We start from the raw sequence: 26,962 nt of genomic DNA, 5'->3' as shown, positions 1-26,962 counted from the left end.
GTCTGACCTGCATGCAAGTAGTTGCTCTCTAGAATGTTCTAGGAGCTATTTTGGATCTGGGAATGGCTGTTTGGCAATAAAACTTTCCATAGTTTTAATGGATAGGGATTTCAGAGCAAACTTACAGTAGTATGACCTCTTAGTAATACTAGCACTTAGTTCTCTTATTGAGTAAAGATAGGAATAATTATGTTGTGATGACAGGTTTCCATCAGATTATTTTTGCTACCATATATCTAGATGTGGTTTTGTTAAAACAATATAACAATATTAAACAATATTAACAATATAAAACAATATTAAAATATGACTGGATACTACCATAGTAAAGCATACTGTGGTTTCTTAAAGGAGAGTAATGATGATGAAGTAAGCAGAGGGCTCTTCAGTCCTTCTTTCCTTATATGTGTAATCTGACCTTTATAAATATAGAGATAGTTTGTCTAGTTTACAGTTGAGATTCTATGTGTGTTCATTTCCAGTAATTCCAGCCTTCTTACCTTGGAGTCATTTTATCCATTCCTTAATTGTCCCTAGTTGATGTCTAGAAAGTCTTTTTAAACTTCTTAACTGCACAGTGAGGCCTCAGTGGACACCCAGATTGTGTCTGCTTGGGAAGATGCCAAGCACTAATGAGTATTTTGTTTAATGTAATGGAAACTGAAAGCGCATGGCTTCTTCCTTGACTGATCAATGCCCACTTCTGTTGTTTGAAGGTATCTATAGATTCTGAATTCTAGAAAAAAGGTCACAAAGGGGCAGCTACTTAGTGTCTGCCTAGGAAGTACTTGAGGATTCAGAAATTGTGCTTATATGGCGCTCAGTATAGGTAGAAAGTACTAGAGTTAGTACTTTAGCCTCTCTGTTCAGATAAGCCAGCCTTTCTTTCAAACCCAAATTCCATAATCTTAAACTTTGCCATGTTAATTTAAACTATTTCATGTTAATTTATTCCCTAATTATTATTTTTTTAAATCATGTTGTTAAATTTTAGGCCAAGCAATATACACTTCTATGTAATCATTTATTTTGGTATTATTTTATTATTATAAAGGAATTGGTATATATCATATTTGCTTTATTGTTTGCTTTTTCCAAGTTTAAGTCACAATGTGTTCAGCACAAATTTTAGTGTAAATAATTAAGACACTATTTCTTAGTTATATAAACAGATTTGCTGAAAAACCAAACCTTAAGCAATTCAGTAGGCCAACAAGATCAAGTATGTTTGAGTAAAAAGTAATGATTTCCATGTGTTACTAATGTTCTACACACAACTAAGTGGAAAGCGTAGAGGGTGTTTCTGAGATTTCATTGAACCATATCTGGCTGAACAGATACAGAGCTCCCTTTGGTTGTACTTATAATTTACAGCCTACTTGAATGTGCTAGATAATTTTCAAAAGTAAAGATTTCAAGCCACTTAAAAACTCAAAAGAGATTTACCTCTCATCTAAAGCTTCCTGGGTTTAAAGATCTCATAAAAGGTCCATGGAGATGGTAAGAAAAGATGGGTTTTAAGTCTGAAGAATGGAAATAATTTAATTCTTCAACGTTGACTATAATGACTCACTTTCTCTTTGTTTATTTCCAAACTATCATCTTGCTTCAATCATACTATTATATACCTTTAAGAGACTCTGGAACAACACATCCCAAGCCTCCCTGAATTAGAGTTTATAATAGAAACCCTGCCTGACCCTTAATAATTGTTACTTTACTGAAATACTGTAATACTTAAACTAAGTTGCTTATTACACCAAACATGAAGTCCTTTGACCCTTAAGGTTCAATATTGATCAGCCCTACTTCTGTCAATACTCACCTCGAGTGTCAACAGTTTTCAATGTGGAATAAATTCAAGAATGGATAGTCTTTTTAATCCATAGAAATTTAAAACACTTCATTCCTACGCATTATAATTCTTACCCAGTTAAATAATTGCTTATTTCTTCCATACTCTGACTGGAGATGGGGCATCATTGTGAGTATATCATTCAATGTGATTACAATAAGTTAGCTATAAATGATTCTTACATTGGGTACAGGATTCATGTAAAAATTTTAACTGATAAAATGTTTCTCCAAAAGAAGACTTAAAGCAAGTGTACTGCAAATTCAACAAAAGTGGCTGAGCAATTTTTTAATCTTGAGATCATGAGGGGGAAATGCTTTTAAAAAGAATATTCAAGTGCTTGCTTTGCCCTTGGATAATGCAATAGCAGATTCACTTTTTTTAAGCTGTCATATTTTTCAGATTGTCAAATGCATATCAAAGAGCTATTCTCTTGGCAAATTTTATGAATTTCAGTTCCGTTTTCTTGACAATTTAAAATTCAATTATTCCAATTATAACTAAAGGTCATTAGTCTAATGTGGCAACTTCATGACAGTTTTAGTTACAAGAGAATTTCTCAGTTTAGAGAGGAAATTCTGCCATATGAGAAATTTTTATTGTACTAAAAAGTTGGATGATAGTAGAAAAGATTTTGGTTTTCTTCTCATGCTTTTATTATTTACTAATGAAAACATATACTTATTATAAATGTGATTGGAAGAAAATTACATAATATCTCATGCCTCACTTCTATGATTAACATCACCAAATTAATAGCAAATGCCTTCTGATATTGCTGGTTTTATCATCATTATATTTTTTCTTGAATATTTCTTTTGAATTGCATTCCTTTCTAATTTTAAATAACCTTAACCTGAACATCATTTTCAGATCTAGGGGAATACATTTTCATTTCAATCATGTTACAGGTAGAATTTCTATTAAGATGAAAAAGGAGATGAGTTGGAGACCTGGTAAATATTTTAACATTGGTTCTACTTGGTGTGATAATGGAGAACTCCTCAGGGAAAACATACCACAGAACCAGACACAGTGGGTGCTGAATGTCAGGCCCACAAAATACAAGAGTCTTTATCCTTGTCCTACCTCCAAAGAAACTGACTTTGCAGCGGCAGATAAATGGTAGATAAATGCATTCAACAGCTATCAGTTGTGCATCTGCTCTGTGCAAGGTCAATAGTGAAAACTCACCATTTTCTGTTTTTGCATTTTAGTGTTTCAGACCCTGTTAGAGGTACAGATGAACAAGATGGTACCTGCACTGGTCCCGGTACCCGTGATGCATTTACCCTGAGGAGAAATGGTCCATGTGGCTTGCCGGCAAGCACTTAGCTTGCTTGGGAGCAAGCTCTCCACACTAACTGTTCTCATCACCGTTCTGAAATCTCTGTGTCACGGACACACAGCTGTCCTAAGGATTTTAATACTGCAATTCATAGGCCTTTTGTTAAACAATAAGCCCCCAAATGCCTTTCTACCTAGATGTAAACATGTGTTTCCCTTCAAGATTTCAAAAATGTTCCCTAGCAACACAAACTCTCTGAACTTTTAGCTTCCTGCTAGAGTCGTGTAAAGTCAGCCTCTTCTGAGTCACTGGTTGATTTTTTTCTGGCAGTATGGTTTACCAATTGCCTCATCATTATCATTTCTTGTCCACTGACCAGAAAGGCTGGAGGTGTACATGACAGTTGTGTTTGGCATTCTATATGGTCTCCCTATCAGCTCACTTTTGAGGCCCAGTATTTAGCAGAGACTGTTCTTTTCTATACAGCAGCTCATTAGTTTCACCCACTATTGTGCTAAGCATGCATTTTACCTGCACTATTTCATTTCACCCTCACAGTGATCCTCTGTGGTGCAGAGATAAAAATGACTAGGACGTGATCACCACAAACTGAAGAACCAGGGCATGAACCAGGAGGATCTGACTCCAGAGCTCTTGTTCTTAACCACTTCATTTATACTGCTTCTGCAAGAATGGCCTTTATATAATTAAAATTATATAATTTATTTTAAAAATTTATTAGAAGAGTAAATCCTAAGAACACAAAAACTAACTCTCGGTCAAAATGAACGCTTTTTTATTGGTGTGCTGAAGAGACTGCTAGAGAGACATGTACCTTTACTGTTAATTTACAAGTAGGACACAGGAGCAGAAAATGTGGTGATAAAAGACTATTTCTGTCTTTTTAGACATTCAGCACATTCTCCCATCACCTAATTGTTTAGATATGTATTCTGCAATGTCCTTTAGCTTCCCTACCATAGTCAAGGCTTCCCTGGTGGCTCAGAGGTTAAAGCATCTGCCTCCAATGCAGGAGACCTGGGTTCAATCCCTGGGTTGGGAAGATCCCCTGGAGAAGGAAATGGCACCCCACTCCAGTACTCTTGCCTGGAGAATCCCATGGACGGAAGAGCCTGGTAGGCTACAGTCCACAGGGTCGCAAAGAGTTGGACACGACTGAGCCACTTCACTTCACTTCACTTCACTTCACCATAGTCAAAAGGTACTGTATAGCTATTTGCATGTAAGTGGTGAGGTTTATTTTGAATAAAGAGTGAATGTAACTTTCATTTTTGCCTGTAATATATAAACATGAATCGATAAAAATTCTTCCTGAATCTTCTCCAAGAAATGGCATGCATTTCCAATTAATCTCATAACTTTAACTGTTTGGCCATGTTCCACGATTGATAGATGTTATTTTAGTTCAGATACAAAGAAGAGAGAGAAAGAATACACCCAGGCCAGAGGATGGGGTATATATTAACTTTTAATCACATTTTGCTCACCTAGTCAGTGTTTTTTTTGAAACCCAACATACTTTGGTTGATCTCTGGGACTACTGTTGTCAGTTCTTAACAAATTGCAAAAATGACATGCCCTACAGAATCCATCAAATTGGTGACAGAACTTACACAGGGTCTAGGACATCAAGGCTATCCGTTACCTTTCAAGGGTGGGTGTCCATGGAAAATCACTAAGCCTCTATAAAAGATGGCTTTTAAGGAGCAGTTTGGCTGATGGGCTGGGAGAGAAGGAACTTGAAGTCTGACTAAAGATATTCAATGAAAGTAAGAAAAACATAAGGCAGAAACTAAAGAACTTTTGAGATATTAAAAAACCATATATTTTCCTTCATTATTGTCTACATGACAGTATCCAAAACCCTTCATGCAAGGCCCTCCAGAAGCTGTGCTGACCTGTTTTTCAGGTCTTACTTCCCAGAATTCTCCCCTGTGTTTTCTGCCCTCTATCACACTGGGTGCTTTTTCCCAGCACCATGGTATACCTTCATGTCTGAGTGCCCCTGGTACCTTTCCACCTTTGCCCCTGTGTCATCTGCTTCACAAAATGCCACTCTCTTTTTATGAGAACTCTGCACCTCTCCTCTCTCCCACCTCCACTCACCACACCCAACAAGCACAAGTAACTGCCTTTTCCCCAAGCTCCTCTAGTTCTCTCAGTATCTTCTTTATCTTGCTGACATTTGCTAAGGGTCAAATGCACAGCCTCTTTCAAGGTCTTGTCTCCAAATCTAGTCACATAAAGTACTGGAGGTTAGGGCTTCAACATACGGATTCTGGGCAAACACAATTCAGCCCCTAAGAGTATCCACTACCTCATTCATCCTTACAAGCAACAGCTGCAGCCTCTCTGTACCTCTGCACTATTTTCACCATTAGTTTCGTCAAAAACACAGCGTTTCTGTGCCTAACTCTACTCCTTCCGGCTTCCACAGTCTAGACCTCAAGTCTATTTATTTTGCAAAGGGACTTTGTTCCTTAATGAGTGAATAAAGACAATGGTTCCAAATTCCAGGGTTTCTTACCGAGTTTAAATTGTCAAATGCCAAGCCCTTGTGTCAATATAAGGAAACAGAAAAACAACTCCCTTTTTTAGCACCGAGAAAACAGGAAACAAATATATTTTGGGGAGGTTGCAGTCATTAAAAGCTTGAGAAACGAATCTAAAGGTACATATACTAGCCATTTCAAGTGGACAAACGCTGGCCTAGTTAAGGAGGATGACTGGTGCTTACTACCTAGTGTATCAGCCTACATTCTGACCCTGGGACCTATGAAACACCCATGGACATGAAGGGATTCTTTCTTGTGAAAAAAAAAAAAGTGCTAACTTTTCAGAGGGTCCTAATTCCAGGCCAAAATGAGGAGCATTGACTAAAGCCTCTTTAGAATTCTGCAAACTTTCCTGTTTCCACATTCGTCAGGGGTAAGCAGGCGGACTCTTAGGCAGTATGAAGACACTATGTTAGAGGGCTCACCTATTTCTGTCTCCTCTCTCATAAATCATTCTCACACTGTGCCCAGAAAAAGCAATTACCTGCGATCCAATGCACTGCATTTGAGCTCCAAGTGGAAACCTGCAGTGGATGAAACTAACCATGACCTCAATTTGGAGCTGGCCTCATGTTAGGCCTCCTTACTTCAGAGGGGGAATCAGTATCCCCTGTGCTCTTTTCACTCAAGTGCTGCAAAGGGAGGAAACAATACAGACGTTCAAGACACGGTAACTCCTCTCCAATCAAGAATTCTTTTCCTTTTCTGCGTGGGAAAATTTGAAATCATCCCTGTGGGAAGGATTGTTTTGGGGGTGAGGGACTGCTGATGCTACCCTTACCGAGCCTCTGTATTCTTCTCTCCCCCTTTCACTTCCTCGGGCTTTTAATAGATTACATCAAGCTTTTAACAGTTTACATCAGTATGGTGATGCAATTTATGCGTGTAAATAAATGGAAATAGCTAGTAAATATTCAGAAAGCAGCAGAACCATCTTTTAACACACGTTATACTGGTGAATATTTTTTCATACTTTCCCAGATCTACTGCTGAAGAGCATTTCCTAGAGATCTTTGTAGCAATGTATGCATCCAAATATAGTGTGAAGCATCACCTCATTGGAGTCAGAATGGCCATCACCAAAAAGTCTACAAACAATAAATGCTGGAGAGGGCATGGAGAAAAGGGAACCCTCCTACACTGCTGATGGGAATGTAAATTGGTACTGTCACTATGGAAAACAGAATGGAGGTTCCTTAAAAAACACTAAAAACAGTTACCATATGATCCTGCAATCTCACTCCAAGGCCTATATCCAGATATCTATTTAGAAAAGATACATGCATGCCAATATTCATAGCAGCACAATTTACAGTAGCCAAGACATGTAAGTTAAATGACCATCAACAGATGAATGGATAAAGAAATGTGGTAGATGTATACAATAGGGTATTACTCTGCCATAAAAAAAAGGGAAATATTGCCATTTACAAGAACATGGATGGACTGAGAGATTGTTATACTAAGTCAGACAGAAAAGACAAGTATATGAAATCATTTATATGTAGAATCTAAAAAATGATACAAATGAACTTATTTACAAAACAGAAAGAGACTTACACACACAGAAAATAAACTTGTAGTTACCAAAAGAGAAGAGGGGATGGAGGGATAAATTAGGAGTCCGGGATTAACAGATACACACTACTATACATAAAATAGATAAACAACGAGGACCTACTGTATAGCACAGGAAACTATAATCAATACCTTTTAATAACTTATAATGGAAAAAAATCTGAAAAAGAACACATATATACATGTGTAACTGAATCACTGTGCTATATACCTGAAACCAACATACCACTGTAAATCAAGTATACTTCCAATTTAAAAAAAACTAGTCTATGCGGATGGCTATCAGAGCATCCAAAATACAAAGTTGTGTTAGAAGACTATCAGCACAAAGTTATAGGCAGTTATGGGAACATATGCATTTTTTAAAGGAGCCTTTAAAAAAGGCTTGTGTATATCAGGCTGTGAAAATACCTATTAGTAATTTTTTTTCCATATCAGTGTTGTGTACGTGCTTGTCTGCCTCGTTTGTTTTATCCTCTTTCTCATCACTCAGAATTCTTCCTGCTCTTTCTCTAATTGCTGGGCAGCACAGAGATGGAAGGATTAGGCTAAGCAAGCAGAGCCTGCAGAGAGCAGAAACAGATTTACTAACTTTGATGGCGGCTTCTAGTGAGTCCTTACCATACACATGGCTGGGTTGCCATAAAGCCAGCTGAGCTGATCACCCTAAATAGATTAAAAGATGACATCGACAGATTTTGAGCAGAAATGATTTCATTCTTTCCTCTCTCCAGTTACATGGTTAGCTGGTTCATGCACTGATTTGTTATAGCACATGGGGCTGGCTCGCAGTCCCTGCAAGCCTTCTGAAGTCTTGATAGCATCGGAAACTGTCTCCTGAGAATGTGCAAGAGAGGAGGTCTGAGCTCCTCTCCTTCAAGGACACTCTCTTCAATCCATTATCTCCTACTCAGGTGCAATAGTCTAGTCTATCAAAATACAGTGATTGAATAAAACTTTTATTTCAGATAATGAATGCACTGATTTAATAAAGGGTTTGTACTACATGGTATTATAGTTCCCTAAATGAACACTGAAATGCTAAAATGGAAAAATTTACCATTGGTCCGAGTTAAATCATAGCCACTTCTGTTAAACTGCATACCCTAACAAGATACCAATCCATTTGATACTTTTTTAAAAATGTGTTATCTTATATAAGTGCTTAACATTTTCCAGCTGTTTTAAAGCCAACTGTTTTTCCTATCATACGTACATCTGGCATCAGGCAAACAGATTATAGCCATGGACAACTGACTAATTTATGATGTTTTTGTATTTTCATATTTTTGGCAGACTAATCCAGGTTGATATATTAGCCTAGCTTTCTTAGATGAATCTTAAAATCTTGCGTTCTTAACAACCCTTTTACCTTTTTCTCTCCCAAACCCTAGAATATTTTTGTCATGTCCTAAAATTTAATTAAAAAACAGAGACAGGGAGAATGAATTGAACCCTTATGTTCTGTCCTCTAGTGCCCCTTCTGCAGTTGACTTCCTAGAAGGAATTATGCATCTGTGTACCAGTGTTTCTTTTGAGAGATCTTTATACTTTTGATCATTTTTCTTCCTAAATTCATTAGGCACACTGACACTGGTGTTTTCATCCTACTGTTAGAATTGCATTTTGTCTAAATGCAATGGGAGCTTGGTAAGCCACACCAAGCAGGAGTAGAATCAGTTGCTTGCCTTTGCAAAAGAAATATGAAGTTTTAAGCCACAGGGAATGGAGGCAAGACTACTTTCTGTGGTGGTTCCGTTTCTGCATCTTGAGTTAGAGAGGCCAAATCCACTCACCTTCTCAGACGTCTTTTTAATCTGACATCCCCTGGTGGGCCATCCCTTAGCTACTTATGGGAAATCATAACTGCTGGGTTGAATATGCCATATTCTTCCTTTAAATATCCGCCCAAGGCCTCAAAGTAATGGACGTGTTTTTAATAAATCTAATATATAAATCATTCATCAGATACACTTCAAAACAGAGCAGCTATCAGAACACCCTGAAAGATTCATTAGAACATTTTTTTTTGGCAGACATGTCACAGAGTTAAATAAATGTGTGTCAACTCAAAACTGAGATGAGAAATGGCAGAGTGTTTTATGGGTTGAGTCAAGAAGATAGGAATTCTAGTCTCATCTCTATTGCTGACTTGTTTAATGACTGTAGTAATATTTATGACTTACTCCTAACTACTCTTCCTCCTGGCCAAAAAAAACAGACAATGTCTACAGAGGATGTTGAGCTCCTAAGAGAAGGGCCCTAAATAAGTTCAGTTGGCAGTAATAAAGCCCTGCCTTTATAAGCATGGAACCAGTTTGCCTGGATTCAAGTCCCAGCTCCACCACAGCTCGGCATTCAACCGTGACTTAATCCACCACTGAAGTGCACTGGGTATTATACATAATACCACAATGAACATCTGTTAACACATAGATATGTTTATGCGTTTATATGATTATATCTGTAAGGAGAATGGAAAAGTGAACTTCTTCACTCTAAGGTTGGGGCAATTTTAAATGTTCATGTATATTCCTAAATAGTCCTCCAAAGAGGCTATACCAAATTTGTACTCTGGACAGTATACATAAATTCCTATTTCTCTACACCTTTGTCCATATCATTCATTGGCGATTTTAATTGTTTTAACTTTTATCAGTCTCAGAAGTGAAAGATGGAATTTGACTTTAATTCAAATTTCTTTGAGTGAAGATACTCATCTTTTCATATTTTGATAGCCATTCATTAGTTTTATGCACATCCCAATCCCCATTTTCTACTGGATACCTGGTGAATTTTTTTTTCATTGAATCATAAAGTACTTGGTAGAGAAAGATTAAGATCTTTGTAAAAATATAATTTGGAAAGCAATTCTGATTAATTTTGGTCATGAGGGATATTAATAAATTTGAGAATTTTATGGCAATTGGCACTTTTTGTTGTTCTTGCTGTTCAGTCACTAAGTCATCTCTGACTCTTTTGTGACCCCATGGACTGTAGCACACCACGCTCCTCTGTCCTTCAGTATACCCCAGAGTTTGCTTAAATTCATGTCCATTGAGTAGGTGATGCTATCTAACCATCTCATCCTCTGCTACCTCCTCCTAACCGAAAAAGGATAAAGCCTCCCCAAGCATGAATAGTGAAAGGATATCACCTGAGTTATTACAATAACTATGGAAATAATCCAGATTATATGTAAAGCAAAACGTAAAGGAGTCCAAGGTCTGATCTCTGCTGTTAAAGGATTCAAAGTAAATAACAGAAGACAAACTCACATGAAATGATAAAAACCTCAGACGATAAGAGGAAGAAGTGACCATAAATACTCTAAGAACCGAGGAAGGAAAGTTCATCTTCATTGGAGTGGTTAAAGGATACTGCTTAAAATAAAACCACATGCTGGAATAGACAGAGAAAGATTAATAAGTACAAAAGTGAGAAGCAAGGAGAGGAAACAGACAAAGGTGAATGGAATAAAGGCTTGGATGGAGGAATAGGGAAAAGTTTACACACAGAAAGGTGGGTTGGGTCAAATTACTGAAGGTCTTGGCTATCTGGTTTAGCTTGGATTCTACGTTGTTGGAGCAGATGAATTTTTTTTTTGTGAAGAGCACTGATATAATAAAAATAATTTTAGGATGATAACAAGTGAATGGAAAATACTGAGTTGCAAAAGGAGATGAGTATTTTATGAATACTTTCTGTGGGGAAGGATCAACTAATTCAAAGGAAGAGTGGTTTATATTTTCTGCAATTTATGAAACATAGAGCTATTATGGAACTAATGCCACATAATGTTACCTAAGAAAATAAGCAAGATCCCAAAACCCAGAATTCTTTGTGTATGTGTTGAGCATTCCAATGCAGTGCCTTTTTCTAAATCTGTGATTCAGCTTTCATACCCTTTCACTCACTCGTCCTAATGATGGTGAGCTTTTCTTTGTTCGGTCTGGAATTCATATTGGTCTTTTCACAGACTTAGAAATTCCAAACATGATATTGTCATTACACCTCATCTGTCATCCTAAGGAATGGCTTTATTTATTCCTGTGATTTAAAGAAATAAAGTGATTGTAGAAGGGGCTTAGAATAATGGGAGGAAGGTGCTGGCTACATAGAACCAGCAGTTTCTTTCTTACTCTATTTCCCTTACATGTTGGTAAGGGCTGGGCAATAGCTCTGAGAGTTCTCTGCACTGTAAATCAGCATTCATTCAACAAGTATTTATGGAGCACCTAGAATGCATCATGGACCATGCAAGGCACTAGAAACACAGAGCACTGCTTGGAGGAGGGCACAGGGAGCTCTATTCAGTGCTCTGTGGTGACTAAATGAGAAGGAAGTCCGAAAAAGAGGGGATGTATGTATACATATCGAGGACTTCCCGGTAGCTCAGACTGTAAAGAACCTGTCTGCAATGCAGGAGACCTGGGTTTGATCCCTGGGTGGGGAAGATCCTCTAGAGAAGGGAATGACAACCCACTCCAGTATTCTTGCCTGGAGAATCCCATGGACAGAGGAGCCTCGAGGGCTACAGCCCGTGGGGTCGCAAAGAATAGGATGTGACTGAGGGATTACCACTACTATTATGTATATGTATAGCTGATTCACTTCGCTGTACAGCAGAAATGAACACAAAGCAACTATACTTCAACAAAAATTAATTTAAGAATAAAGCCAGTCTTTGCTCTTATGAAGCTTACAGTGTGGTGGGACAAATATAAACAAGACCACATTCTATCACTGCTGCTCCTCACAGGTGACAGGGGGCTGGGCTCCTCTCTCAAAATTTTCCTACATAACAACTCTGTACTGTTGTTAGGGTTTACTTCATGTATTTCTATGTGTTCACTTTTGATAGGCATTAGAGGATAAAAGGAATTCAAGCAAAGTATCTGGCAAACATGAAATAGCAGACGTGCTAGTCACTATGGAAATCACCAAAGAGTAACAATGGAAGCAAATCATAGAATTGGAGAGATACAGTAAATACATCCACCAAAGTAAACTTTCTAATGTGGGTTGTGGGTAATGAGTACTAAATTGATGGCACAGATAGTAAGTGCCATGGAAACTCAGAGACTTCCAGAAGGCACCATGTCTCAAAGGATGGGTTGAGTTTGAACAAGGTAGAGGGCATATGAGGAGCCAGTGAGAGTTAGTGAAGCCCAACACAGACTGATTTACGCAGGAATGGTTCGGGGATTCCCAGCATGGCTGCAAACTTGGGGTCCTATGATTTAAATTGGCTTCTCTTTCTCTCTCCATCTCTTGGCTTTGTGTTCCTCTGCACTAGACTCAGTCTCAGATGAACTGACTCTATACAGTAGCTGCAAGGCTTACATCTTGCTTCTTAACTACCCAAAAGACAGTGTCTCTTTTCCAATAGTTCTAAACAAACTCCTGGGATTCACCCTCATTGGATCAACTTATGTAATTTTCCCATCCCTGAGCCAATCTCTATAGTTAGGGGGTTGGAATTCACAGATTGCCCAGGTCTGGGTTATGTCTCCACCCTTACAACAGAAGCGGGTGGGGTCAACCTTATTTAACTATATCAGAACAATATCAGGAAGGGGTTACTGGTTTCCCAGAGGAAACAAACTATGCTGTAATTAGAAAAATAAGAACCACCATCATCATCATTGGAAGCTCTCTATAATAAAGAATTACTATGTAAGTGGGTATTGAGCTAACCAACTTCTTTACATTACTTATTTACTCCTCCTAGCATCCCTGTGAGGTACGTAATCATCCCATTTTCAGATGAGGAGACTGAGGCATGGGGATGTTAAGTAATTATCACATGGCTAGTGAATGGCAGACCCAGGAGTTGAATCCAGACTGCCAAGTTCATGCTCTTACCTGCTCTAGTACATTCAGATTGACTTCTATATGCATAGAGTAACACTTAGGTTCAGAAATGAGCAAAGTATATGAAGAACAATGAGAAGACCGGTAATTCAGCAAGATGGTAATTTTGATCTACTCTCACAGTTATGGAAACAATATCCAAAAAGCCAACAGGTTGGGCCATCCTCATGAAGAGGATGAGCAGTTTCGGGCAACCACTGACTGAACTCCCAAGGGAAATGAAATGGTCACCAGAGAAAAGGGAATAATTCCTCAAAGGCCTCTCCAGCCCAATTCTCTCAACAGCTTGTAGTTACACTTTGATACAATTTACCAAGGACTGATTTCATATCCATGTCTCTTTCTCTCCTGCTTTGAAACATCAGTCACACAACATATATAGATCTTAGTTAAAAACTAACAATGCATTCAAAAACACACACAAAATCAGAAGACTGCCATTTGGCATAGAGAAGCAGACCCAGGCTTGAGTCTGTTTATTGTGCATTTCCCGATGCAAAGAAAAGCAAACACAGTCGAGAAAACACCACAAACCATTATATGACGACAGCTCCTGCACTTCAGAAGAGAAATAGATACATTAGGAAAAGTTTTTCTCCCTTTGATGTAGAATATGCTATCTTTTTTGTATTAAAATGGGAGTTAACTTTAAATAAATAAAATTCAGCCTGTAGGCTTCAGAAAACTAATGCCCTATTTTGACAGTGTCATTTCTCTGATCCCTGAAAGCATTATGGGAGTTAACTTGGGCCTTCATCATGATTTTCCTTTACGGCATGGAGAGCACATTACTTTTTCATCTCTGTTTTATTGATTTCCCCTCACTTCCTCCCACATTTTCTCTTTGCCAGCTGTTACCTGTGCCCCTTCTGCTCTCCCAAGCGCTATGAGGGTAGATAGAGAGAATGTCCTCTGTGTTTTTGGCTGTGGGCAGAAGAAGGCAATGGCACCCCACTCCAGTACTCTTGCCTGGACAATCCCATGGACGGAGGAAACTGGTGGGCTGCAGTCCATGGGGTCGCTAGAGTCAGACATGACTGAGCGACTTCACTTTCACTTTTCACTTTCATGCATTGGAGAAGGAAATGACAGCCCACTCCAGCGTTCTTGCCTGGAGAATCCCAGGGACGGGGGAGCCTGGTGGGCTGCTGTCTATGGGGTCGCACAGAGTCGGACACGACTGAAGCGACTTAGCAGCAGCAGCAGCAGCAGTCCAGACACTGCTGCCTTAGTGCTCCATCCTCAAGTGAAAATCTCTATTCTGCACGATTTGGGAGGTCGGTGGGGGAAGATAAGCCAAGGACCTTAGACCTGCCTTCAAGAAGAGATCAAGATGAGCCTCATGTTCCTACAGTGAAATAGAGGAAGAATGTGCAATTTGTAGTTTCTGGTGGTTGTTTAGTCACTAAGTCGTGTCCAACTCTGTGACCCCGTGGACTATAGCTGACCAGGATCCCCTGTTCATGAAATTCTCCAGGCAAGAATACTGAAATGGATTGCCATTTCCTTCTCCAGGGAGTCTGCCCGACCCAGGGATTGAACCCGCACCTCCTGCATTGCAGGTGGGTTCTTTGCCGCTGAGCCACGAGGCAAGTCCACAATTTGTATAGTCAGCATGCCTTTAATTGGACTTGAGGACAGGCCTCCTCCATTCAGGACACAGGGTGCATGAGACTGGGGGATAACAAACTTAATCTCTTTTGTGAGTTTTAGTTTTCCTAAAAGAGCCCCAAATAGTCAAATATTAGGTAATTTTAGTCCTCTAGAATTTGGTAATAGAATGAAGCCTTTTTTCTTTTAAACAAAATTACTCAAACAAGGTGTACTATGAGACATGAGAAAAACACTGATAACAAGTATATTTACCCTTGCAATTGTTCATTTTGGCCATTCTTAGAGTTCTAGAAATTGCCTCTAAAAATAAGTGTATTTGAAAGATACACTTGTACAGGCAAGATTACAACTGGAAAAAGAAAATTCTTTAATACAAAACAGTTGCCATGATTAAAGAGTTTTTCCTAATTTCTTCATTATTAATAAGATTTGGAAACAGCTTCTACAGTTGAACTTTTTAAAACAAGAGGGGTGTGTGTGTGTGTGTGTGTGTGGCTAAAGGTGGGGATTCATGGAATTTTATGCAAAACTGGGTATGCATGTGCATATGTTCTTGTTCTGGAGAAAGGCTTGGTAGCTTTCATCAATTCTCAAGAGGGTTTGTGACAGGAAGCGTTCTCAATTTACTTGTCTCACTTGCTTTCCCCACACCAGCCCTCCCTTTCTTCTTTGTAGTCAATAGTGCTCTGTCTGTCTTGCCAGCTTCCTATTTATCCCTCCCCAGATGAATTGGTTTTGTTTTCTGACCAAGTGAGGCTGGGCCAGGGGAGCTCAGGAGCTGCTTCGCTGGTGGTGATGCTGACAGACAGATGGCAAGACCGCTGGGAGTGGCAGTGAGTAGCTTCTGGGTTAGCTGTTAGGAAGATGAACGGAGCACCTTGACCCATTCTGAACAGCATCTTCTAGGCGGGAAATGGGGCATCCAAGATGCCACCCACGTAGACAAATCTCCATTAGAGTGAGGACGACGGCAAGGGGGAAACCTGAATCTGGCAGTAGTTTTCCCTGAATACTCCACTGTTATCTATTTGTTTTCATTCAATTATATTTTTATTTGATATTTTGGGGGATTTTTTTTTTTTTTGCCATTTTCCTTAGCTTCTGTACTGTCTTTCTATGGGACAAATAGGAAGTACTATTTCTGGCAAGACAGGATTTTCTGTCCTGTTGATTGATGGGTTAATTTTATTGAGCACAGCACGCTACCAGCAGAACCAAAACTCCAAGACAGAATTCCAGCTCTAGGAATTTATGTTCTAATGAAAAGTATGACAGACAACACATGCAGTCCTCCTCCCAGTTTCTTTCTTTTATGAATATCCCCTCCTATTTCTCTCTCTTAAGATAAGTCTACATAAGCAAAAAGTGCATACTGAGGCAATTAGACATATAACTTGGGCCCAGAAAGGAAAGGAAAGGAAAGTGAAGTCGCTCAGTCGTGTCTGACTCTTTGCAACCCCATGGACTGTAGCCTATCAGGCTCCTCCATCCATGGGATTTTCCAGGCAAGAGTGCTGGAGTGGGTTGCCATTTCCTTCTCCAAATTTCCTTCTTCTTCTTCTCTTCTGGGCCCAGAAACATGCTATCAAAACAACAAAGACAGACAATTGGATCAGGCAACCTGGTCAGGAGCTGGAGTCTGGTTTCATGGAAGGAGTTTCACTAATCATATTCACTGAGCAGCTGCTCAATATCAAGCTTTAAAAGAATCAAATATTCCTCCAGATTCTTTTGGTTTCATTCTATATCAAGTTAGATTCAATTATGTCAGGTTAGATTTTTATTTATTTTTTTCAGGTTAGATTTTTAAAAGTTACATTCTTAGAGTATGTAGTAGCTTAAAACAGAAATCCCTTCACTGAAATACAACTCAACACTGTATGGCATAACTTCATGAAGAGCTGATGATTTTTTGATTTTTTTTTAAGTCATTTGAAGAACGTTTCATTGTCCCTCCAAGGCCATGATACAAGGATCCATATGATCATTTCTTCAATAAATTAGTGGCCCCGCCAAAGAAATTTCCCTTTCCAAACCATTCTCTCTCCCTTCTCTCAAGCACTCAGAGCTGAATAATTGGGTGGGTGTGTGCTTAGTTGCTCAGCCATGTCTCTTTGTGACCCCATAGACAGTAGCCTGCCAGGCTCCTCTGTCCATGGAATTCTCCAGGCAAGAATACTGCAGTGGGTAGCCATTCCCTTCTCCAGAGGATCTTCCTGACCCAGAGATAGAACCCGGTCTCCTGCACTGCAGGCAAATTCTTTACTGTTTGAGCCTAGAATGTTTTCCCATTTGCTTAAAGCAAATTTCAGTGGTCAAATGAACAAACTGTGTCACCCTGAATCAGTCACAGTATTCAGTATTTCCAAGCCATCATTTCTACATCTATAAAATGAAGTGTATTGGAGATGATGAAGTCCAGCTATGAAACACCAACACACACACACACACACACACACATTCTTATATGACTTTTGAACTCATTCATATCTTTATTTAATTACAATAAAAGCTGCGTAAAAGCCCTGCCCATGGGCTGTATACCCTGGTTCCTGGCACATAAAAGGAAAATACTAAGGGGAGGCAGGTGGGAGGGGGGTTCAGGATGGGGAACACATGTGCACCCATGGCTGATTCATGTCAATGTATGGCAAAAACCACTACAATACTGTAAAGCAATTAGCCTCCAATTAAAATTAAAAAAAAAAAAAAAGGAAAACACTAAATACACCCTGAATGAATAATTATCCAATGTTCACAGCAATGTGTTCTGCTGCATGATGCTTTGATTCCTTCTTTGGAAGGAAGCAAAACCCATATTATAAATTCTCATAATTTATTTGTACATAATTCTCACACCCTATTTTAAAATCTTACATTTAATCTGCCTGTGTAGCTACAGCTAAAAATTTGCCATTTCTTTCTCCTCCACTTTTCTCTTACTGAACTCACTGTTGTGTACACTTTTCACAAAAGGCCCAATTTAAAATTAAAGCTAAAACATAGAACATGAAACTTGCAGGCAGGTGACTAGGGTTTGGCATGCTGGAAAAGAAGTGAGCATGGTCCCCACACCCATGGAGGCCAGGTTCGGTGCCGCCAACCTACCAGCGGACAGCCAATCCAACACCACAAAGAGGAAACAAAGCTCTTTGCTCCCTAACCTAACAATGTTAAACTCCCATGACCCCTAGCAATGGGCCTGATCCTGAAGAACTGGGCAGAATGAGCCAAACAGAGTCCCGGGAGACCCCTGAGATTCTTGCTGCCCATTGAAAGGGTCCACAGTGAGGCATATGGTCAAAACACTTTCAACAAGGTTAAATGTGCAGATTTTATTTGTTCCTAACGAGTCAGAGGTTCTCCTCTAAACAAAAAGCCTAGCCAGAATACGGAGATCGTGTCCTCGGATAGGTGGATGGCAGGGAGTTAAAAGGTGGATTATGGGAAAGACAGAAGAGGAACAGGAGAGATGGGAATGTAACTGTACCTGTGGAACTGGTTTTCCGGATACGAAACCTCGGGTGCATTTGATAGGCAATGCTTCCCTCTAGTGGACAAATGGGATAAGCACAGGTTCCACTTAAATGCCCGTAACAATTTAGGACATGAGTTTGAATAAACTGGGAGTTGGTGATGGACAGGAAGGCCTAAGTCGGAGAAGGCAATGGCACCCCACTCCAGTACTGTTGCCTGGAAAATCCCATGGACAGAGGAGCCTGGTAGGCTGCAGCCGTCTATGGAGTCGCACAAAGTCGGACACGACTGAAGCGACTTAGCAGCAGCAGCAGCAGGGAGGCCTAGTGTGCTGCAGTCCATGGGATCGCAGAGTCAGACACGACTGAACTGTAATTGAACTGTAGCAATTTAGGAGCATTTCTTCTTGCTTGGTATTTCTGTCTAGTTTTAAGCTTCGCTGATGGCTCAGCAGGTAAAAAAAAAAAAATCTTGCAATGCAAGAGACGCAGGAGACGCGGGTTCAATGGCTGGGCCAGAAATATCCCCCACAGGAGGAAATGGCAAATCACTTCAGTATTCCTACCTGGGAAATCCCATGGACAGAGGAGTCTGGCGGGCTACAGTCCATGGACTTGCAAAGAGTCTGATATGACTGAGCACATGGTACACACACACATCTAGTTTTAAGATTATTTTGTTTTTATAAAATGAAAAAACAAACCTTTTACCAAAACACAAAACTTCTTATAAAAGAATTTGTATGACTTTTCTCCTATTGCTTTCTCCACTTATTTCCCCATGATGTCCCTTTCTACTTCGGCTGTGCTGGGCCCTGTCAGCAAACCACTTGGTCCTGCTCCCTGAAATGGCCTGAGGAAGGTTGCACCTCATGTGCTGCCTTCTTGAGGCCCACAGGGAAGGGAACAGGGTGGAAATCTGCCCTCACTGCTCCCTTCTACTGGAAGGCTCTGTTCTTCCTTCCTCACATGGCTGCTTACTTCTCACCACTTAGCTCAGCTCAGAGGCCACCCGGCTATGGCAGCCCCAATCCAACCCAATCTAGCCCCACCTTCCCAGGGTGTCAATCCATGGCACATGATCATTCTTCTGGCTTCATACAATTCATCACTTTTCAAAATTATTTTGTTGTTTTCTTATTTTCTGATTCTCTCTCCCCCATCACAATATAAGCTTTATAACAGTAGGGATGTTATCTGGCTTTTTTTTCATTGATATATGTCCAAGCACTAGATAATGTTATAGGAGCTTGTCACACAGCAAGCTCTCAATAAATATTTTTGAATGAATGAATGATCAAGAATATTTATCTCCTAAGCCTCTCTTCCAATAGCAATGTTTTTGTCTAACATCTTGCCATCTCTAATGTTAGGAAAGTGGGGACATGGAAATGCAGAATTTCCCTTGGGAACTGCAAGGTAAGAAACTTCTAACCACACACTGGCAGAGGAAGCAGATTAGGATTGAAAATTTCTAGTACTAGGTTTAATTTCTAAGTCTGATTATATATGTTTTTCCCTGTCTACACCGCAAAAAGTCCTATTTTATTCAGGCACGGTTATCTAAACAATAGAAAGTGAAAGTCGCTCAGTCATGTCCAACTCTTTGCGACCCCATGGAAGCTTTCAGGGAAGCATGGCTCTGTGCAAGGATGACACGCAAATTTGTGAAGTGTTCCATATTTGGGGGGGCTTCCCTCATAGCTCAGTTGGTAAAGAATCCCCTACAATGCAGGAGACCCCAGTTTGATTCCTGGGTTGGGAAGACCCGCTGGAGAAGAGATAGGCCACCCAGTCCAGTATTTGGGGGCTTCCCTTGTGGCTCACGTCTATGGGGTTGCACAGAGTCGGACACGACTGAAGCGACTTAGCAGCAGCAGCAGCAGCAGCTTGTGGCTCAGCTGGTAAAGAATCTACCCGCAATGTGGGAGACCTGGGTTCAATCTCTGGGTTGGGAAGATCCCCTGGAGAAGGAAAAACAATAGAAATACACAGAAAAGATATAGAAAAGAACAAGATGACAAAGAAAAGTCTCACAGTCTTATTAATTAGCTTATTAATAAATGTCAGTTGGTAGTATGAGTCAGCCTAACTGATTTAAGAAAAGACATAAACTGAAGCAGATACACAACCCATCATCCCAGAACCATTTTTAAGAACACTGAACCCTTTTCTTGGTAATGCTAGTACTATGCTGTAGGGACCAAATACCTGCCTCCATTATGTCTTTTAAAGCCAATATTTTCATTTCCTTACTTAATTGTAGAACCATCTTTATAAGACCTGTTTTGATAGCTTGCTTATATCAGGGCTACTTTTTCTTATTGTTTCATTTTTCCCTGCTTTTTCCCCATAGAAAATATAATGTTATAATATACCACCCCAGTGCATAAAACAAACAAATCCTAGTTGCTCCGGTGTAAGCCATGTTAAGGTCCCGAGGTGGGGACCAGTGAGCCCCACCATCCTGTTCTCCCTCTCCCACCCTCTTCTCACCGTGAAAACCACAGAGTTCTCTCTGTGAGGCTATAGGGCTCCTAGTACAGATAGGAGCCAACAGACCATACCCATGGTGATCCCAAAACTTAAAAAAACATTCTAATATCTACTATTAATTACAGTTAAAAAGTGGCACTTGTTAAACTAGCTAGTGTGTGATTTCCATACATTTGTTCGTTTAGTAGACACTTTATTTGTGGATTGTGTTCTCATCACGTGTCAGGCTCTGCCAAGTGCAGAGAATACCTGTGAGACAGACAGGGACTCTGCTTTCACAGAGGTTAGTGTTGTGGGAGATAGTGGTAAACAAGCAGGTGAGTATAAGGAAGGTAGCAAGTGGGATGATGGAGCAAATACAGAGGGAAGAACATAGGGAGTGCGGCCAGCGGGAGATTCACAGGCCAAGAAGGGCTTTCTGGAGGTGGAGATACAGATAGACGAGGAAGAGTTTGGAGAGAAGTTTCCAGCTAAGAGAATAACAAACATACACAGGAACTGGAAGAAGCTGTTTCAGTGGAGCCTCAAGTGTGTAGGGGACTGAACACGGAAAGGAGGGAAAGACGAGGCTGGAGAGGTGAGGGGAGCGCACATCACAAAGGGTCTTGTTAGTCATTGTAGAAAGTCTGTATGTTAGTTGGACGGCAATGTAAACCTCTCGAGAGATTATAATACGGGAAATGATGTGACTGAGCTGCAGTGTGGAGAATGGCAGCAAGACTGATAAATGTGATCAATAAGGAGAATGTTGTAGCGATGGAGATGAGAGAAGATGGTGGTCTGAGTCAGAAAATGGTCATGGAGATGAAGACAGATGGATTCAAGAGATACTCAAGATTAGACCTGCTTAGTAGTATTCCCCATATTTGGGGGCAGCGGGGGTGAAGGTAACCAAAGTTTCTGTCTTGAGCCACTGACTGGATGGAGATTACATCACCAAAATAGGGGAACTAATATGGACATAAAGATAATTAGTTTTATTTGGACATGCTGGGGAACATACCTGAGGGACAAGCAAGTGTAAATAATCAAGATGTAGTTATGTATGTGAATTTGAAACTCAGAACTGTGGGCTACGGATAAAGATTCAGGAGTCATCAGCATTATGTGCTAGGTGGTCCTTGAAGACATGAAAATACTTAAGATATCCAGAAGATTTTATAGAGAAAGAAAAATAGAATCTACAATAGAACTTTGTGGGCCAACAATACCTGGAAGGGGCACACAGGGAAGGAGGAGGCCCATCGGAAACAGAGAAGGAAAAGAAACGGAGGTAGAAGGCACGTTTCTGGAAGCCAAAGGAGGAGAATGTCCCAGGAAGGAGAGTGGTTGTCTATGCTGAACTTCGCTGGGAGATAACTTGAGATGTGTTCTTTAGATGTAGCCAGAAGGCAGTCCTGAGTGACCTTGGTGAAAACAGCATCGGCAGAAGTCATAGGATGAGAAGTCACACTGTTGTAAGGTCAAATGAAGATGGGAAAGTAGAAGCACTGAGACAATCCTTAGGAAGATTTTCTATAAAAGAAAAGCAAGTGGTATGGTGAGAGCACAATAGAAATGTGAGCTCAAAGGAGGTTTTCTGTTAGGTGTATGTGGAAATACTGACGGCAAGGAAAGTTATGATTATTTCTATTATATAGAAAATGAAAGAGGTGAAGCAATTTGCCTAAAGTTATATAATCAACAGAACTAGGATTCAAACTTAGGTCTGTCTGGCTCCAAAGTCTTTGTTCTTAACTATAAAAAGTACACAACTTAATTCTGGGTACTGGCTTCCCAACAGAATTTACTGTGTTAAAATCATATTCCCATTAATACTGGGGAGAAAAGTATATATCATGTACCCCAGGCCTATTTAATAAACCAGGAAACTGAAGCTAACCGTGTCTGGCTTAAGCTTGCACAGCTCACTGGTAGCAAATCTCAGCTCTGAAGTTCAGTGCTGTCTTCTTTTATTCTAACTCTCATAACGTTTCCACTTGGTTTAGAAGCAGATGTGGGACTGGAAAGTAAAGCACAAAGTACCTGGATAAGACAACAAATTGGGTTATGCTACTTAGATTTGCTGTGTGAATATCTATGTCTCTCTTCATTAAGGCTAAACTGATCTCTAAAAACTCTGCTTAGCATTCTAAGATGTAAATAAGTAGAATTCTGAAGATACATATGGAGCCTCCCATATATTTATATTTCTAGTAAAAATTATCAAAATCAGCACTGTCAGCTCAGTCTCAGTTGGTCATTCACCTGGCTAAACAAGTATATAATTATTGCCAAAGTTATCTTCAGGGAAATAAGTGTATCATTTTTGCATGCCTGGTTTGGTTTACCCAACAGGTACATAAATACAGATTGGATAATTAAGGGAAGTTATAAAAATGAGAGAATGTAAAACCATAGTGAAATAGAAAATAACTATTTACAAAACTCTGCAGTGGAGGCAGTCAACCTTTTCAAGTTTGTATGTGCATCAGATTCAGTTCAGTGACACAGTGGTTTAAAACATGGAAAAATAAGATTTACACACATATTCATAATCTCTTCATCAGATCTCAATACTTCCTAGTGAGTTCAGCTTCTGTCCTTCTCAACTGAATCTTTTTATAAATTTACTGATGAAAGTCTGTTCAGATTAGTATCTAGTTTTATTTATTGCTATTATTCACTTTTGCTTGATAGAGCTTTATCCATGCTATATATGCTTTTATTTTATGATTTTAAGAATCTTGCAGATATCATTTAATTAAACTTCTTGAAAAATAAAAAACAAACAAACATGGGAATGAATAAGTAGGTGAGGAGTGCCATCTAGACAGGGTAAGTCCTTGGCACCTGCCCAAATACCTCCTATATACACCTACCTGCACCCAAGTTCTTGTCTCAGATTCAGCTTTCAGTGATTCAAACTAAAATGCTACTTTCGTGGAGCATGTGCTCTGAAATCAGATTGCCTAGCTCAAATGCTAATCACACGTGTGCTAATTTTGTGACCTAAGGCAAGTTACTTACACGCTGCCCCTGCCCCCAGTCTCAGTTTATTCAGTAGACTGTGAGGATATACATAGTATCTAGTTGGGGGATACTGTCCTCTATGAGTCTCTCTTACTCCTACATATCTTGTTAAGACCCTGACAGCCCTTTGTTCCACACTTCTCATTTTGCCAAGCAAGCAGCCATGCAAGACAGAGATGACATCTTCCTCAGAGCAAAGCGTAGGCCTATTTACCACCCATTATAAAAGGTTCAGGTTTCCTAAGCTTAGGGTTCCCTTCCTATAACACCACACACTATATGCTTCTCTAGGGGATCTTCCCAACTCAGGGATCAAATCCAGGTCTCCTACATTGCAGGCAGATTCTTTACCAGCTGAGCCACCAGGGAAGCCCCTATATGATGGCATTACCATATAACTTCAGGGCTGGAGGAACTATGCACACACGTTGATGCTCATGCTGTGAGCTGAACTGTGAGTAATAAAGTCCTTTGTTTCTGACCCAGGAGACGTGTGTTCTGCCAGCATCCAAAAGCTTGCAAATAGAGCACAATTTCCGATCCTTTGCAGCTCCTGATATATAACAAAATTTAAAGATGAAATGAGTTTGTTCATTGAAAATGTTTAGCACTCTTCTTGGCACTTGGTAAGCACTCAGTAAATACTAGCTCTAACTACATTTGTGAACTCCTCTTTGCCATCAACATCTCAGTGACTACCACTATTCATTTCTCATAGCAGAACCTCGCAGGGGAAGTCTTAGGACATGTTCATTTTATATGATTAGGAGAGATATTGTGAACATGAGGTGTTAGCCAAATAAACAAAGCTGAGTAGGAGCCACAGGTCTTACCACGAGGATGGTATCCATCAATATCTATCTTGCTCATTATTGTATTTCCAACATATAGCACAAGGCCTTCCAGGTGGCCCGCCTGCCAATGCAGGAGACATAAGAGGCTGGGTCAATCCCTGGGCTGGGAAGATCCCCTGGAGGAGGGCATGGCAACCCACTCCAGTATTCTTGCCTGGAGAATCCCATGGACAGAGGAGCCTGACAGGCTACAGTCCATGAGGTCACAAAGAGTCGGACGTGACTGAAGCAACTTAGCACACACACACAGTACAAAGCCTGGCATAAAGCAGAGGGTCAGCAAGTCTTTTGGGATGAATGAATGCTATTCCAGAGAGAAGTGAAGGGAGATTTTCTTCGCTGTCTATAAGACTTCTGAGTCACTCCAGTGTTCCCATCCTCAAATTATCCCCACCAAACAGTGGGCAATCATTTTACCCACTACAAGGAGCTCCATCAAAAAATCTAAGATGAAAGGAAAATAACAAAACAAATTTTTGACCGACTTTGTTATGCACTGAAAGGCACACTTTGGCAGACAAAAAGGCTCAGTGCTATATAATTGTCATCAGTGTTTCACTTAATATTTTAATGAGCTGAACAACTGACATCTTGGCTGAATACATGTCTTTTGTCGGTCTTGTTACTAAGCAAAAAAAAAAAAAAAAAAGTGGTATAACAACTTGCCCTTTTAAAAAAACTCATAATTTCTTAAAACATAAATGTATCCCAATTGCCACTTGGATTTGTACAAAGATGATTCCTGTCACCCTTCCTCCTTCCTTGCAAGCCAGCTCTTCTCATATTTTCCTTCTCCTCCCTCAGACTTGGGTTCCAGACTCCTATGCTGCTTCCTGGACTCAGAGCAGATCTTTCTGAGCCAGGACATGTCTGCCAGGACAGGCGGTGCCATTTTTAGCTATTTCTCTCCTCTCTTCTCCCTAATCCTTCCCAGAAAAAACGTTGATACATTTATTTTAATATTCCTTCTTTCCCTTCCGCTGGCAAAGTCTTCTCTATATCGGATAATTTTCTCTCTTTGTTCCATGCAATTCTTTTTTCTTTTCTCTTTTTTCCCCCCTTTCATTTTCCTCTCTCTGGGGAGGGTGATTGACTGGGAACCCCAGGACCATCAAGAGGCAATTCTAGAAAAGCAGGGGAGACTGGTAAAGTGATTCTAAATTGGGAGGGAACAACAGAAAGCTGACTATCCTTTAAGCAGTGTGGTATTTGCATTCCTTCTTTGCCAGCCTTTGAAAATAAGCATTAAAATTCTTCCCATCACATAGATGGAAAAACAAAGGACTGAAAGGTTAATTCGCCAACTAAGTCTAACAGAAGACAAATGGTAGCACCAAGATTTGGGCCCAAACAGTGACTCCAGGGCCCCTGGTTATCCCTGTGCTTCTCCCGAGCCCAGATTTGAGAGACGCATGTGAGTTACCTAAACAAATGAAGGAGAAGCCAAGTTCTTCCAGGCAGAGGGCCGAGCATTATACAGAGACCTAAAGACATGAACAAGTTTAACAAGTTTGGGGAACCACAGTGACCACAGGGAAGTAAGCAGGAAACAAAATAACTAGCAAACTTCAGAAACTCATTTATGACATAGCTGGGGAGTGGTAAACACAGAGTTCATATTCAGGAGATGATCTGCTGGAATGACAGCTCCATTTCTGGTTAGTGTGTTATTTAAACTCTCTAAGCAGCTATTTCCCCATCTCTAAAACTGGAACGACACACATTTCACAGTTTAATAGCAAAGATTTTAAAAAGATAACATAGGAAAAAGCTTGTAAACTGTGGTGTTCTATGCAAATATCTTTCTCTCTTAGCTTCTCTCTCCCTGTAATGGAAAGTGGGTTCAGCACAGGGACTCAGAAAACAACTGTAGAGTAAAGGAACATTCCAGGGGCCTGGAAAAATCTTGCAGGCAGCCTTCAGTCCAGAAGTAATTTTTTTCTAGCCTGAAGTCTGGGAGGTTTGTAAGACCCATCCTAACCCAGAGGTACAGAGAAAACGGTTTTGCCAAAGGCATTAGTCAAGCATTTTTCCACCAGAGGAAAGTTGTACCTTTGACCTTCAGCATTTTATGGATTTATGAAATATGATAAGAACATAAAAGACTAAAATGAAAAAAATACCAGACTCTATGTCTTAAAAATTGAACTTTGCAAAAATAACAAAGAATCTCCAGAATCTATGTACGTGTGCATGTGTGTGTGTTGGTCACTAAGTCGTGTACGATTCTTTGCGACCCCATGGACTGTAGCCTTCCAGGCTCCTCTGTCCATGGAATTCCCCAGGCAAGAATACTGGATTGGGTTGCCATGCCCTTCCAATCTGTATATTCGCTC

At 40.0% G+C, this 26,962-nt stretch overlaps 1 long non-coding RNA gene and 1 other non-coding gene across 6 annotated transcripts in view; one reads left to right on the top strand and one right to left on the bottom strand.

Moving 5' to 3' along the window:
• The window catches only part of LOC109564905 (uncharacterized), a 137,412-nt gene that overhangs the window by 39,568 nt on the left and 70,882 nt on the right, over positions 1 to 26,962 (bottom strand). The window contains exon 3 of one of the 5 annotated variants that reach the window (XR_011568791.1): positions 501 to 22,275. The exons of the other annotated variants lie outside the window; for them this stretch is intronic. This is a non-coding gene — a long non-coding RNA (uncharacterized lncRNA). The remainder of the gene's footprint in view (positions 1 to 500; positions 22,276 to 26,962) is intronic. 5 annotated transcript variants of the gene reach the window in all.
• Positions 4,135 to 4,206, top strand: TRNAW-CCA (transfer RNA tryptophan (anticodon CCA)). The gene has a single exon. It is a non-coding gene; the product is annotated as a tRNA-Trp (tRNA).

This window comes from Bos indicus, chromosome 10 (assembly GCF_029378745.1).
Source record: "Bos indicus isolate NIAB-ARS_2022 breed Sahiwal x Tharparkar chromosome 10, NIAB-ARS_B.indTharparkar_mat_pri_1.0, whole genome shotgun sequence".
Taxonomy (NCBI): domain Eukaryota; kingdom Metazoa; phylum Chordata; class Mammalia; order Artiodactyla; family Bovidae; genus Bos; species Bos indicus.
This window is presented reverse-complemented; position numbering and strand designations above follow the sequence as displayed.